This window comes from Chlorocebus sabaeus, chromosome 6, assembly GCF_047675955.1.
Source record: "Chlorocebus sabaeus isolate Y175 chromosome 6, mChlSab1.0.hap1, whole genome shotgun sequence".
NCBI classification, from domain to species: Eukaryota; Metazoa; Chordata; class Mammalia; order Primates; family Cercopithecidae; genus Chlorocebus; species Chlorocebus sabaeus.
Window position 1 is genome coordinate 16,818,472 of NC_132909.1, and position 12,775 is coordinate 16,831,246.

Below are 12,775 nucleotides of genomic sequence, written 5' to 3' on the forward strand. Positions count from 1 at the left end.
TCCTACTTTATCTCTCTTTGTCTTACTTTTTGTGTCTCTCTCTGATCTGTCTCTTCTAGTCTTTCTCTTACTCATTCTTTCCCTTTATTTCTCTATGGAGGCAAAACTGCTTTGACTTGCTTTTTACTTAAAGGAATCCTGATTAATACAAGGATTATAACCTAACAACTGATTGCATTGTCTGTGGCCCAAATAGATAATTTTACTTATTAACTGGATATAGGGAGATAGTGTTTTAGTCCTGGTATATGAGCAACAATCCCATTCTAGAAAGCACAGTCCCAGGATCATCGGTCCTATTAACCCTGTAGGGGAGTGTTTGGCGGGAAAAACAGACAACTGAACAGAATAGAGCAGAGCCATGCGATCTAGCTGCCTGTGAGAGATGGCTTGTTCTATTTCCTCAATCTCCCTTTTTGCTGCAGGGGTTAAATATCTGGGAGAATCTAGGACTGTATTGCCCTTTAAGACAGAAAACAGGTTTTGCAACTGATAAGCAGTTATGCCCAAGACGGGGCAAAGTCAGTTTATATCGCACAGATATTTCTGATAATCATTTGAGGTATGTAAGTTGCTAGTATTTAATTTAACCTTTGGAGGTCTTACTGAAGGGGAAGTTAGTATGTACCCCAGATATTTCCAACAGGAGGACATTTGTACTTTTTCAAGTGCTATAATTAAACATCTTAACTTTTTGTTTGTTTGTTTGTTTTGTTTCTGTTTTTGAGATGGAGTCTTGCTCTCTCACCAGGCTGGAGTGCAGTGGTATGATCTCGGCTCACCACAACCTCCGCCTCCTGGGTTCAAGTGATTCCCCTGCTTCAGCCACCTGAGTAGCTGGGACTACAGGTGCAGGCCACCATGCCCGGCTAATTTTTGTATTTTAGTAGAGACAGGGTTTCACCATGTTGGCCAGGATGGTCTGGATCTCCTGAACTCGTGATCCGCCCGCCTCGGCCTCCCAAAGTGTTGGGATTACAGCAGCCATGAGCCACCGCGCCTGGCCAACTGTGTATTCTTTATGACGGGCATATAAACTTAAAAGTGCTGGCTCTCTCGGGGCTGCCAGTAATATATCACCCATAAAATGAATAATCTTGCAATTAGCAAATTCTTTTCTACTGGGGGGCACAGCCTGATCTACATGTTACTGATACAAGGTAGGATTATTCAGCATTGCTGAGAAAGCACTTTCCAATGAAATCGGCAAGCTGGCCTTTCATTATTAATAGCTGGTAATGTAAACGCAAATTTTTCTCTGTTCTGTTCTGTGAGAGGAATAGTATAAAAACAGTCTTTTAAGTCAGTAACAATTATAGGCCAATCTTGAGCAATCGCCATGGCGGAAGGGGTCCCATAGGCTGTAGATTAGCATTAATAGCACGGAAGTCATGCAAAAATTTCCATTTGCCAGATTTCTGGGAATGAGGAAATGGGCGAATTCCAAGGGCTGTTAGATGGTTCTATATGACCGGCTTTTAATTGTTCCTCAACTAATTCAAGGGCTCTTTGTAATTTCTCTCCCTTCAGAGGTCACTGTTCTACACAATTAAGATTTTGAGAGAGCCACATCAGGGGTAGTGGAGGAAAAACAGTGGCCATAATTATAATTTAAATTTAACATAAATTTTAACAGAGAGTTATAATTTGAGATGAACACATGAAATTTTACCGTGGGCTGCCTGTGGAGCCAGAAGGCAGTGACACACCTCCTGGGCAACGGTCGCACTGCGCTTGCATAGGCGCCACTTTTTGTCTGCACCGCTCCCTCCTCCCACTGCTGGGCGGAGGCTGCCGGCCTTGGCGGACCCTGTCAGCTTGGACACTAGGAGCTTTTTTCCCACTGAGCCTTTCCTAAGGCCCTCTGCCCGCTTGGCTGCGCAGCTTCGCAGCTTCGGCTTCTAATGCCTTTTCTTATCTCTTTATAAACATACACCTGATTGCCTTTTTGATTTTGCATCACTGGGCAGGCTAAAAGCTCCCCTTCCAATGCCGCTTGCTTAAGACAGGGTCCCAGAGCTGTAGTGTATGCCTTGTATTTCTTCTTATTTATTGGAGGAAGGGGCTTAGGCAAAACCTCCCTTTCCTTTTTGTTATTTTGGCCAGGTGATAGTGGGGCTGAGGGACTCAGGGGTGGTAAAGTAGGTGACGGTTCTTTCTCCTTACCCCTTTTTAGGCTCTTCTGTGTATAATGGGACCAGAGTTGCCCTCACTAAAGCCCATGGCATTAAAGATTATACTGGACCCGTTACTCTTGAGCATGAGGTCAGGGGATCAAGACCATCCTGGCTAACAAGGTGAAATCCCGTCTCCACTAAAAATACAAAAAATTTAGCCAGCTGTGGTGACGGGCGCCTGTAGTCCCAGCTACTCAGGAGATTGAGGCAGGAGAATGGCCTGAACCCAGGAGATGGAGGTTGCAGTGAGCCGAGATCATGCCACGGCACTCCGGCCTGGGTGACAGAACAAGACTCTGTCTCAAAAAAAAAAAAAAAAAAAAATTTCTTCCCACTTGTTCCCAAAGCTCTATGTCTAGCTCACCTTTTTTTGGGAACCATGGCTTAAGTGATAAATTTGCAATAGGTCCCTTAATTGAGCCTGCAAAACCGAGGCTCCAGTGGCTTTAAGCAGCTGATTGAATACTTTTAGATACTGCTTCTCTTGTGCTGATAACTGTTGTCCCCAGATAAAACCCTACCCTGAACAATTCCCTTGAACTTGGAGATTCCAAGCAGGCACCGATGACCTACCAACTTACTGACTTATGGACTTACTGGCTTACCAACCGCACAGTCTTCACCTTCGTTTTTGAGGGTTCTGTCATGATTATTTGCAGCTATACCTCAGTCCTGGGCACCAATTTGCCAGGTCCTCACACGGGGCACCAACTGTCTGGGTCCAACCCACAGACCCTGACCCAGATATGGATGAACAAATACACTCAAGACACAAATATCCAGTGAAACAGCAGGCTAGGTGGCCCTGTCACTCACTGATACCGAGACGGTCCCGTAAAGAGTTAACAGCAGAGGCCCTAATAAGCCCGTGAAGTTCGCATTTATTTAGTACGGATTAAATGACAAAGGTCTTCAGTAAACACCACTAAAAGGTAATTGACATTGCTGACCTCCTGGAGAGTAGTTCCCCAGCATAAGATTAAATGTTGGTTTTAGGATGGCCTGAGTAAACAAGCTATTTAGATAAACTCCTCTACATTCCTGTGTATCTATGCCCTAAGCTTTTAAGATTATTCAGCCGCCTTCAGCCAAACCTTTTACTGAAGCTATGCAAACCCCCAGACTTCCAAGAAGGTTTGTGACTCTTTCCTGTAACTATCTTTATAATTTTTCTTCTAAAATATTTCCCACCACCTTAACTGAAGTCCCACAGTTAAGAAGACAGGGAAGGCATTATATAAGCAAGAAAAAATTAGAAAAAGTTTGGCCATAAGAAAGTAAAATGTTGGTCAGGTCTTTCAACACAGATTAAAAAAAAAAGGGGGGGGGGAGATTCGGGCCATGCTATGAGGGCACTGAATGGCAGCCTACGTAATGGGAACTTCATCCTACAGATAAGAGAAGTCACTGGAAAGCTTTAAGAAGGTCACAAACATGACAAACAGGATTTCCAGGAAGACTACTCGGACCAGTATTAGGCAAGATAAGTTGGGAAATGATCTTCAACTTTGGAAATTTAGTAGAAATAATAAAAGATCTATATTTCTTTTTTTTATGTTTAATTTTGAAATAATTTCAGACTTTCAAAAATGTTCCAAAAATAGGCAAAGTCCTCATATGCTTTTCATTCAACTTCCCCAAATATTAACATTATAGATATGCACCTAATAATCAAAATCAATAAATGATTATTAACACTGTAAAATGAATGCCTGTACAGACCTTATCCAAATCCCCTCTATCTTCTGACTAATGTCCTCTTTCTGGACCAGGATCCAATCTAGTATCACATATTGCTCTTCACTGTACTGTTCTCTCAGTCTGCTTTAATCTGGGAGAGTTAGGATTTACCTTTAAGACCTTCACATTTTTGAAGAGTATTGGTTACTTATTTTGTAGAATGACTCTCAGTTTGGACTTTTCTAATATCTTCTCATGATTAAACTCAGGTTATACACTTTGTACAAGAATACCACAGGGATGATGCTGCACCTTCTCCATCCATTACATTGCAATGCCCTAAGATGTCATTATCTCTGATTACTGGGGATGTTAACTTTGATTACTGGGCTAAAGTTCCTCCACTTCAAAATGACCCTTTTCCTTAAAAGCATTTTTAAACAACCAATACCTGGGCCACACCACACATCAGCCAAATCAGATATACTTGAGGGATGGTACAGGCATTGGAAGGCTTTAAATGCCCTACAAGTGACTCTAATCAGTATCTGGAGTTGGAAACCTATGGCTTAGACAGTGAAGATTAGAATCCTGAAAATCAGCTAGGAAACCATTCCTAGGGCTTCTCTTTAAAAAAAAAAAAAATCTAATTCTAAACAAAAGCAAATACATCTGGATTTTGGTATGGACATATGGTGAAGAAATAGAGGAAAAAAATAGAAATCATCTGATGGGGAAAGAGATGAGTGAGTTGACTGCAGTTCAAATTTTTTTTTTTTTTTTTTTTTTTTTTTTTTTTTTTTTTTTTTTGAGACGGAGTCTCGCTCTGTCGCCCGAGCTGGAGTGCAGTGGCCGGATCTCAGCTCACTGCAAGCTCCGCCTCCCGGGTTTACGCCATTCTCCTCCCTCAGCCTCCCGAGTAGCTGGGACTACAGGCACCAGCCACCTCGCCCGGCTAGCTTTTTTTGTATTTTTTAGTAGAGACGGGGTTTCACCATGTTAGCCAGGATGGTCTCGAACTCCTGACCTCGTGATCCGCCCGTCTCGGCCTCCCAAAGTGCTGGGATTACAGGCTTGAGCCACCGCGCCCGGCCTCAATTTAAAAAAAAAAAAAAAAAAAAAAAAAAGGCAGAATCAGGTGTGATGACACTTGCTTGTAATTCCAGCATTTTGGGAATGAAAGTGGGCAGATCACTTGAGCCCAGAAGTTTGAGACCAGCCTGGGGTTTCACCAGCCTGGGTAAAACCCCATCTCTACAGAAACAAACACAAAAAATTAGCTAGGCATGGTGGCACATGCCTGTGATTCTAGCTACTCAGGAGGCTGAGGCAGGAGGATCACTGAGCTCACAAGGTTGAGGCTGCAGTCAATTATGATCTCGCCATTGCACTTCAGCCTGGGTATGAGAGTGAGACCCTCTCTCTTTAAATTTAAAAAAAAAAAAAAAACAGTAAAAATAATGTTCTAAGGTGAGATCTAGTACAAAAACTGCATCTTATTCTGTGATGTTTAGATGCTATAATTAAAACAGAACATGGAGGTGTTTCCGTATGAATAGCTGAAAGAGTCTATACTTTTTATGCAGCTGCATCATATTCGATTGTGTAGATAAAAGCTAACCTGTTTAATTAGCATTGTGCTGGTGAAAGTCTAGGTTGTCCCCAATATTTTGCTGTTAAACAAACAATACAGTGAATAACCCTGATTGCGTGTCATTTTTTATGATTGGGACTGTAATAAATTTTTCCCAGTAAAGTTTGGGAGGCAAAAATATATATTTTTTAAATTTTCACATTCATTAAGAAATTTTACTCTACAAGGTTTGTACATATTTTTATGTTCCAAGAAAAGTAGGGGAGGGTAATATCACCTCAGTTGCTCTCACACAAAGGTCCTGAGTGACAGGAACTTTAGGGACACAGGCACAGGGCCATATCCCTGGTGCCCACACAGGGCAGGGGCATCTGGATCCTGGGAAGCTCCAGGAAAGGTGAAGGTGCCCTCTAGAGGACACCCTACTAAGTATCAGAAAGGGGCCAAGGAAGTCAAGAGATTACAGCAGGTCTTAAACTAAGGGCAAGTTCAAGTGGAGGGCATTCAGGTTCAAGGAGTAAGCTGAGGTGAGAAAGTGGTAGAGACTGATGGAAGGAGAAGGTAAAAAGCTCCAGGGAAGTTAGGGGAGGCACATCAGGGCTCTCCACTCCTCCTCAGCATTGAACTTTGTAGTGGTCATGCTGGTGGGGCTCTGTGAGCTCTAGAATGTTCAGCACTCTCTGGGGACTCTACCCACTCAAAGCCAGCAGGACTCCCTCTCCCAGCTCTGACAACCAGCAATGTCTCCAGAGTTTGCCAAATGCTTTTCCCAATGAAAAAATTGCCCCTGGCAGAAGCATTAATCTACACTAATCTGTAAAAGCAAATCACCACTAAAATCCATCACCTCTTGGTAGAAGAATTACAAGTGTGAGAGGGGTAAAATGGAGGTCTTCAATATCTACTGAAATGACTTTTACTTAATCAGCAATTTGATGTCCCAGAAGGCATGTTTAGAGGTGATGCCACATGGCTGCCTGTACCTCACAGCAGAAAGGGTATGGGTTTTCCAAGGGTCTGTAACCATGAACTGGAAAGGTCTGTAACTGTGAAAGGGAATGACATCCACTGGGTTACATTAAAAAGTGGGATGTAGGGAATTCTGTAGATATTGGGAGAAAAAATACACAACGCAAACCCAAACCCCATTCTGATTCTCTCACCATCTTAGGGTCATCTTGGCTATCTATGAATGGTAGCATAGGGATTTGTGTATATTTTCAAAATTGTATACTGTTGGATCATTTTAAAAATATGAACAAATCCCAAACTGGACCAAGTAACTGGACACTGCTGGAGTCTCACTTTTGCCCAGGAGAGCTGACAACATCCCGTTCCCCCTGGCCTGGACACTGTCTGGCTCAGGGGCCTAAATGCTCTCTTATTATGGAGAAAGAAGATGTTTTGAACATTCTCACCATTCACCCATCCACCTCTCACACCCATCAACCTCTCAAACCTCTTGCCCACTCATGGATTTCATTCTTAATTTACTGAGCTCTATTTATGTCCCTCATCCATTCCAATATGTGGTGGGTCCAGGTGGTGGCTTCTGCCCATGATTTTGTAAAAAAAAAAAAAAAAAAAAAAAAAGACTCTCAAAATTACTTTCCCTGACACCTCCTTAAACTGACCTCCACCTGCAGCCCCATGATCATTACCAGCAGCATTTGGACACTTTTTCGGTAGTCAGATGCTTTCCATCTCTCATTAGGAAATGTGACTTTCTCCACCCTGCATAAAGATTTCCCAGTAGAATGAACACAGATATTGCCTGTGTGTTCCCAAAGAAAATGGTTTCTATAAGAACATATGAAAGCTGCAATTACAGAAAAGATCACTTAAAACATACTTTATGTAGATGATTCTCACCATTCCTTTAAGAGATACATTGTAAAACATGACATTAATAATTATTCTAGAAGAATAAAGCATGTATACTGTTTTCTTAATTTTTAATAAGGTGGTTCCTCCCATGTGCCCAGGTTGGGCCTCTGAACAAAATTCTCCATCTTCAGTGGCAATGCCTGAGAGGATGACATGGACTTAGGCCTGATATGCAGCCATTCCTGTCTACCCTGCCCCTGCTGCAGGACAGTGCCAGCCCAGGGCCCAAATCTCCTGCTGAAGAGCTGAGAGAGAAAATGGAATATCCAAAGCCTCTAATCTTTTTCCAGTCAACTGCAATGGGTGCCAGTTCAGTCCATTTTCCCCTGAGGACACCCACCTGCTGGTCTTTGGCTTCTAAGAGTCAGACCTCCCTGGCTTCTCTGGGTCCCAGCTGCTTTCACTCTGCTGAGCCCTGCTCTTTCCCATGGGGGTCACTCCCCTGACAGGCATGTCCTCCAACTCCAGCTGACAGGTCAGCCAAACCAGAACCAAGAGAATGAACAAAGATTTCAATATCTAGTATGTCCAGCAGAGATGCAACTTGTACAAAAAATAAAGAAGTACAGATGCACACAGCTGCCCTGACAACATTGTGTCCCAAAGCAATGTCTTCTGTGACCCTCATTAAGGAGCTCACTGTCCCTCACCACATGGGCAAGTGCTTCCAGGGTCTCTCAATTCCTCAACGGGAGGCAACACACATTTTAACACAGTACCTCAGCAAAGGAAGTGGTGATAATTTACCTACTTTGATAAAGTTCCTGAAAAGATCCCTAGACAGCAAAATTTCCTGCTGAAAGAACACAGAAGAGGCTTTTCCAGTTGCAAAACATGGACCTCCTTGCTTTTCAAAAAAGTACCCTTGAAGTAGCCAAAACAATTTTGCCAAAACAAATTGTAGAACTTGAACTTTCTTATTTGAAATCTCACAAAACATTACAACTATTAAAAACAGAAGCTGCTGGCATAAGAATACAAATAGGGACCAAAGGGATAGAATCGAGAGTCCAGAAATAAATCCTCACCCTTATAGTTCATTGCTCTTGCATAAGGGTGTCAAGATAATTTAATGGAGGAACAATTATCCTTTCAAATAACGGTGCGGAAACAACTAGATAACCACACGCAAAACAATAAACTTAAGAGAACTATGCTTCCAACCATATCAAACAATTATCTAAAAATAGATCAGTGAGTTAATTATAAGATCTATAACCATAAAAACATATTAGAAAGAGACATAGAAGGTGCTTCCTGTGGCCAACATCATCTGGAGGAGATTTGCTTTCCTTTTCTCCAAAAGGGGAGGAAGTTGAATCTGTGTGGCCCACAATGGGAAGAGGGGAAGCCCAGGGGTACAGGAGGCCTCTGGGTGAAGGCAGAGGCTAATATGGGGTTCGGAGCAATCTTGACCATTGGCCTGACCATCTTTGTGCTGTCTGTCATCACTATCATCATCTGCTTCACCTACTCCTGCTGCTGCCTATACAAGACCTGCCACTGACCATGTCCGGTTGTCACCACCATCACATCCACAACTGTGGTGCACACCCCTTATCCTCAGCCTCCAAGTGTGCCGCCCAGCTACCCTGGAGAAAGCTACCAGGGCTACCACACCATGCTGCCTCAGCCAGGGATGCCAGCAGCACCCTACCAATGCAGTACCCACCACCTTACCCAGCCCAGCCCATGGGCCTGCCAGCCTACCATGAGACCCTGGCTGGAGGAGCAACCGCGCCCTACCCTGCCAGCCAGCCTCCTTACAACCCGGCCTACATGGATGCCCCGAAGGCGGCCCTCTGAGCATCCCCCGGCCTCTCTGGCTGCCACTTGGTTATGTTGCGTGTGAGTGGTGTTCAGACACGGTTCCTTATGGCCCAGGTGTGCTGTGTGTGTGCTGCCTGTATATGTGGGTTCCTCTGATGCTGAGGAGGTGGGGAATGATCCTTGCCAGAGTGGGCTGCGACCAGACTTTGTTCTCTTCCTCACCTGAAATTATGCTTCCTAAAATCTCAAGCCAAACTCAAAGAATGGGGTGGTGGGGGCACCCTGCGAGGTGGCCCCTGAGAGGTGGGGTTTTCTCCAGGGCACATCTGGAGTTCTTCTCCAGCTTACCCTAGGGTGACCAAGTATGGCCTGTCACACCAGGATGGTGCAGCTTTCTGTATGATGCAGATGTGTCCTGGTTTCGGCAGCGTAGCCAGTTGCTGCTCGAGGTGATGCAGGCAAAGCTTGGGATCTGACCAAGTTGGGCTTTGATCCTTTAGGCAGATGTCCCATTGCTCCCTGGAGCCTGTGTCATGCCTGTTGGGGGTCAGGCAGTCCCCTGATGCCAGAACACCTCAGGCAGAGCCCTACTCACCTGATAGCTGTCTGCCTGGACTGTCCCCTGTCCCTGCATCTTCCCTGGGACCACCCGGAGGGCCACATCCACACACAGCCTAGCTGCCCACAGGGAGCTCTGCTGTCCTTGCTGTCCCTGCCCTTCCCACAGGTGAGCAGGGCTCCTGTCCACCAGCACACTCAGGTCTCTTGCCTGCAGTGTTTTCATTTTATTTTAACCAAACATTTTGCCTGTTTTCTGTTTTAAAACATGATAGTTGATATGAGACTGAAATCCCAGGGTTGTGGAGGGAAATTGGTTCAGAGGAGGTGGACAACCTGGCAACTGTGAGTCCCTGCTTCCCCTGACACCAACCTCATACAATATGCCACTCCTGTACCCCAGTCCAGGGTGTTCTGGCAGCAGGGACACCTGGGCCAAGGGGCCATCTGGACCAAAGGTGGGGTGTGGGGCCCTGGATGGTAGCTCTGGCCCAGACATGAATACTTCGGTGTTCCTCCTACCTCTATTACTGTTTCACCAGAGCTGTCTTAGCTTCGAATCTGTTGTGTTTCTGAGTCTATGGTCTGTACTCTTGTTTATAATAAACGCAATCATTTGGAAAAACAAAAGAAAGAGACATAAGGGTAAAACTTAATGACCTCAAATGTGCAATGCATTCTCAGGTATGACCCAAAAGCATGAGAAACAAAAAGGAAAAACAGATAAACTGAGCTAAAGATGTAAGCCTTTTGTGCATCAAAGGATATTATCAAGAAAATAAAAAGACCAAACACAGAATGAGACATAATAGTTGCAAATCACTCAGACAATGGTTTCATGCCCAGAATATATAAAGAACTGCTACAACTCAATAACAAAAAGACAAACCACCCAATTTATATAAATGGGCAAAGGACTCAAATAGACATTTCTTCAAAGAAAATATGCAAATCATCAAGAGGAACATGAAAAGAAACTCAACATCATTAGTCATTAGGAAAATACAAAGTCAAAGCCACAATGAGATCCCACACTACACCTACAAATATGGCTAACATTCTTTTAAAATGTTAAATAAGTGAAAGCCTTATGTAAAATTTGGAATCCTCATACATTGCTGGTGAGACTATAAAAAGGTACAGCCACTAGGAGAAACAGTTGTGCTGTTCCTCAAGAAGCTAATCACAGAATTCTCATATGAAACAGCATCCATTCCTAGCTATATACCCAAAGAATTGAATCCAGGGACTCAAACAGGTACTTATATGGGAATGTTGATTGCAGCATTACTCACAAAAGATAAAATGTGAAAACAATCCAAGTGCTCATCAATACATGAATAAACAAATGTGGTGATACATACGACAGAATGTTAATCTGCCATAAAGAGGAACAAAACTCTGACACGCACTGGAACATTCATAGATCTTGAAAATATTATAAGTGAAATATACCAGAACCAAAATGATATATGTGTATGATTCCATTTATATGAAACATCAAGAATAGGTAAATTCACAGAGACAGAGAGTAGACTAGAGATTATCAAGGTCTAGGGTGGAAAAAATAGGGAGCTATTACTTAAAAGATATAGACCTTTAGTTTAAAATGATAAAAATTGTCTAGGATAAATAGTGGTGATGGTAATGTAACACTGTGTGTGGTTAATTTTATTTGATTGCATATTTTAAAGTGGTTAAAATGGCACATTATATATAAATATATGTATATTTATACATATATTAAATTTATATAAATATATTAACATCTAACACATATAAATATGCATGTGCATCTATACATACACTCTGTCATAACTTTTTGAAACGTCTTTGGTGAAAAACAAATACACTATGTAAAACACACCCACCCTGATCAGATAGCTTTTATATACTTACATGCAGACTCTTTATTACCTTATCCACAGAGTGATACAAGAATTTAGAGACATGAGACTGCCCAGCCAACAATGCATGCAAAACATAAATGTATTTGCAAAGACACTGAGAGTTAATCTGGGGCATAGACCTCAGCACTGCCAGGACACACACCCTTGCTGGGGATTCTGACTTCATCTGACCCGGCCCACTATCCAGATCTTGTTGTGGGGTTGGGGCAGGGGGGGTCATGAAGCCTGTCCTCTGGACACTCTGTGTGAGCACACAAGACCCTTCATTAAGTCTCCACACACAGCCCTGACCATCAGGCATTGTGAGGAGGACTCTAGAACAGGCTCAGGAATCAGGCAAGAGAATCGGCTACAAAGAGGAACACAAGTTGAAAGAGCTGGTTGCTGACATGGAGCAGAATTCCTGTAATTCACAGGCCCAGCCAAGTCAAAAGTGCCCCCACCTTGTGATCCAGGCAGCCCTGAGAAACAGCTTTTTCCCACAGCCTCCTCCGTAGTGACACATCAGGGTTCCTCATTATCAAGCTTCCAGAGAGGGCAGGAACCTGGACAGCGCCCATTCCATCAGACTGCCCCTGGAGATGGAGGTCACTCAGATCAGAATCAGTTTCACAGATGGTCCAATGGGACTGATGGGTCCCAGGATTCAAACCCCTGGCTCCGGCAGCTCAAGCTTCCATTACTGCACAGGAACCCGTGATATTGGAAATTAAAAGAAGGGTGGACCTCCTTCTGGACGCTGGAGCCAGCCTCTCTCCTCACTAATCCAGGCCTCCCCTCTTCCTGTAGCATGACTGTGATAGACATCTCAGGAAAGGTTCTAACTGGATGTTTTTCTCAACCCCTTAGTTGTAGAGTAGGAGACCTATCATTTATACATGCCTTCTTAAGTATGTCTGAAAGTTCCACTGCTTTATTAGGTAGAAATATTTTTACTCACATAGGGGCCAACATCCTTATAACCCCAGCATAAATACTTTGTCTCCCCCAGTGGAAGCTAATACTAACCCAGAAGCATGGGTAGTTCAGGGAATAATAGGTTGAGTCCTCCTCAAACCCTGTAACAGCCCCTACAACACCCCAATATTAAGGAATGCAAAAATTCAACGGGGAATGGACACTAGTTCAGGACCTCTGCCTCGTTAATAAGGCCATCGTCCCAATTTATCCATTGGTCCCTAATCCCTATATCTTGCTAA

At 43.5% G+C, this 12,775-nt stretch overlaps 1 long non-coding RNA gene and 1 pseudogene across 3 annotated transcripts in view; one reads left to right on the plus strand and one right to left on the minus strand.

Moving 5' to 3' along the window:
* Positions 1–12,775, minus strand: part of LOC140711854 (uncharacterized) — a 591,910-nt gene that overhangs the window by 386,201 nt on the left and 192,934 nt on the right. The gene's annotated exons all lie outside the window — the stretch shown is intronic.
* On the plus strand, positions 8,604–9,208 carry LOC103234779 (protein shisa-5 pseudogene; annotated as a pseudogene).